The sequence below is a fragment of the Sinocyclocheilus rhinocerous genome, unplaced genomic scaffold (assembly GCF_001515625.1).
Source record: "Sinocyclocheilus rhinocerous isolate Xijiao unplaced genomic scaffold, SAMN03320098_v1.1 scaffold329, whole genome shotgun sequence".
Classification (NCBI taxonomy): domain Eukaryota; kingdom Metazoa; phylum Chordata; class Actinopteri; order Cypriniformes; family Cyprinidae; genus Sinocyclocheilus; species Sinocyclocheilus rhinocerous.
In genome coordinates this window covers 322727-326659 of record NW_015652820.1, presented here as the reverse complement: position 1 = coordinate 326659, position 3933 = coordinate 322727, and positions in this window count along the sequence as shown.

Here is a 3933-nt window from a genome sequence, read left to right as displayed (position 1 = left end):
AGGCCAAACAGGCCAAACAAAGTAGTTTCGCTTTCACAACGAAACACACAGCGCCTTCACAACATGGCGGCAATACTACAATATTTTTTATGCACCAAGAGCTTGTAACACTCCAAAGAGAAAGGACAAATTGAAATCGCATCATATGACCCCTTTAATTTTTTAATTCAAGATTAATATTTTTTTTGTGATATTATATTATATTATATTATATTATATTATATTATATTATATTATGGAAATGTTTTCTGAATATGTTTCTTAATAATTTTACATCATAACTTTTTTATTATTATTTCCAATTCCCTTCTGTTTAGTATAGTGTTTTAACTACATTTTGAATATCTGATTTTCTGATTTCAGTGTGGATTTTTTATATTGTATTTGCGCAGGTGTACATGTCTGTTTGTTGAAATTGCGTCGTAATTTTTAGCTGGGCTAATTGCTTTTATTGAACTTCAACCACAGTTTTAAATTAGAAATGACGAGAAGCCCTTCATTACAGCTATAGCGATTTGTCTTGTGTGAGAGGATGTTAAAAGTCAGTACTGAGATGAAACAGTCTTTGTTATGACTTCTTTCTCAGAGGGAACATCCAGCTCACAAATGTAGAGTTTGAGTACAGCTTCAGAATTCCACTCTGATGCAGTCTGAATCTCTCTCTCTCTCTCCGTCTACCTCCGCTCACTCACTCGCCCGTTCTTTCTGTCTGGCCAGGCCTTGGGTAGAAAAATGTAGCATGGCTTTTTGACAGCTCTCCCTGATGGTTATTTTTGGTTTCCAGGAGAAACTAGCACTAAATGTTGTAAGAGAGATAGAGAGAGATATGTACTGTGTAGACGCTCAAATAATGTTCCTGCAACGCAGTTTGAGCTTGATGTTCCATTATCATCTAATTTTCCAGGAATCATTTTCAAGGAATGCTTTAAATTTTTCTCAAAATATGTGTGTCAGAGATATGGACAGAGAGCTGCTTTGAAACCAAAGCTTGCCAAGATACAAGCTATTCATCATTTGAAGGAGATAAACAGTCAAACTACCATTTGCAAAAACATTCATTCATTCATTCATTGGCATTTTTTACCACCTCAATTTAAATTTTTTATTTAATTTTGTGTAAAAATGTATAAACTTTTGTCAGTCCAATCAGTCATGACAAAGATAAAATGGTGGCTTATATTATTTCTGGTTCATTTATCACACTGGAAATGAAAGGTAGAGGCACTGTTTGGAAACTACCCTATTATTATTTCAGCAATGTGCATCTATCTATCTATCTATCTATCTATCTATCTATATATGTTCTCCAGTAGTACATGTTGGTATTCGAGCTTGTTCCTACAAAAGCTGCAGTATTGAGTTACTGTCATTATACTGAACATTTAGTTACAGTTAGTTGGTGGTGTCACTACTTTTTGTTCCTCCTCAACACTGTTTTGTGAATGTCAGAGTGAGAGTGATGGAGGAAGAGACCGAGACAGAGAAACATCATTTGTTCATTTGTGTTGCTTTGCTCATTAGTGTGTGTGTGTGTGTGTGTGTGTGTTTTTTTTCTTTGACAGCATCGTGTCACCGTGTCACGCCCCCTTCCTCTTCCTCCTCCCTTTGCAGTGAATGTTTCTATCCACGTTCATCTAGACTCTCGGGTATTTCCCAATTCATCTGACTCGCGGCTATCAATCTTTAATGAATTCATAGACGAGCACAGAGACTCTTATGAGAAATATATAACAGAGAACCTCAAAGACTCAGGTACCATAGGCTACCCACAGTTCCTCCAAAAACAAGCTCATTATTAGTCATATAATCACTACAGTACTCTGATATAGACAAATCATTATTTGAATTAAAATAAACGTTGAGTGAAATGAAATATATATATTTTTTTAATTAAATATAAAAAAACTTGTTGTTAAAAACAGTTAGTTGGCAAAGGAAGCATTTTTCTTTTTAAATACGGTTTAACTCAATTAGTTAAATACTTAATAAATAAAATAAAATGAAAAAAAATTACTGTAATAATTAATAGAACATTTCAAAAACTTTCAGCTGTTGCATCAAAGCAGGCCGTGACGTTTCAGATCTCTTAATGAGGCTGTAACCTGCCTGATCTCCAAGGAGTAAATTGCATCTCAGAAGGAAACAATCTCAGGAATCATTAGTTCACTAAACACGTGGATCGGTCTGCTGGATTTGAGGGTGAGATGAGTCACTCAACTCCAGAATGGTCTGCAGTAACTTGCTCCACCTCTGAAACAACTTTCCTTTTACTGACAGAAGCAACCGTTTAAAGTTGAAGATCTTTAATTATGAGTTTGTTTCTTGGACTAGAGTCATGTGGATTACTTGTGGATTATTGTGATGTTTTTATCAGCTGTTTGGACTCTCATTCTGACGGCACCCATTCACTGCAGAGGATCCATTGGTGAGCAAGTGATGTAATGCTACATTTCTCCAAATCTGTCCCATTGAAGAAACAAACTACTTTTTGAATAACCTGTGGGCGAGTACATTATCAGCAAATTTTCATTTCTGGGTGAACTATTTCTTTAAGACCTGCTATTATTTCTTCTTTAATCCAGGCTGGGAAATTGGCTGGACTCCCTGTTTTTCCAGCTTCAGTAATGCATCTAATCCTGGCTTTGGTCACCGCTGTAAACTCTGAACAATTACTCTGGATGTATATTTAGCTGGGCTTTTATTCAAAGTCTTTTTATAGAAGTGCATCATTTGAAGAAGAAAAAATCACTTAGCTGTTTTATTAGCTTTGTTTGATTTCTGTTTGTTTAAAGTATGATTCATGTTCAACCTTCTGGAATTATAAATTCGGAACAGATTGAATAACGATTGAAAAGCATAAGCATGTTCTTTCTCATAAATAAATTGACTACAGTGTTAAGCCCAAAGCCAAAAGCTTATATAAAATTGTTCTGTTTTAGTTTGGAGATTTCATAAATATTTAGTTGCACCTTATGAAGATATTACATAATAAAGGCTCTAGCCAAGAATAATGGTCTCCTATTTAACTCATCAGACATCTAAATCGAAATCAAAACTTTTATGAAATTAAAAATAAAAAATGCATGTGCGTGCGCATCAACTCAATCAGCAGGTCTGGCTGTCATTTAACTAAGATAACTGCCTCTGAATTGCCGTTGCTTGCACTGTTTACAAATTTCAACCAATGCAAAACAATTAGCCTATGTAACAATTTGATGCAACTTTGATGTCTTTTTTTTTTTTTTTGATTGTGCAGTCAGTTTCATGGGTAAATGGGTGAGTAAATGATGACAGCATTGTCATTTTTGGGTGAACTATCATCTTTTTTTGTTTTTCCCTCTGTTGTGTCTTGCATATGATATTTCTCCTCTGAGTGCTGATCGATGTGCATGCAGGGCCAGCAAGGGAATGAGAGTTTCAGTGGAGGAAATCCTGCCACTATCTGAGTCCCAGTCACCCATGAGAAATGATTCCTGGCATGCTTGCTGGGACCAGAGGCTGGAGAAATATGCTCATACTGCAATTACGGGATGTATGGAACATGACCTGTCAGACTGAGGGAAGGTATGTTAGGGAGGTAATGTGAGGGAGGGAAAATGAGTTCTAGTGAGTTAAAGAAAATTGTGTGTTTGCATACAGGTTTAAATGTGTGTGTGTGTGTGTGTGTGATTGTTTGGCGCTCATATGTGTTTGTGTACCTACTTAACCCTATTTTAGAGACAAATTGTATCCAAAACCTGTGCGTCTATGTGGGTAAATGACACGTAACATGTCAATAGACTTTTTTTAACATCAAAGTGAAAGTGAAAGTGACGTGACATGTGGCCAAGTATGGTGACCCATACTCGGAATTAGTGCTCTGCATTTAACCCATCCAAAGTGCACACACACAGCAGTGAACACACACACACCGTGAACACACACCCGGAGCAG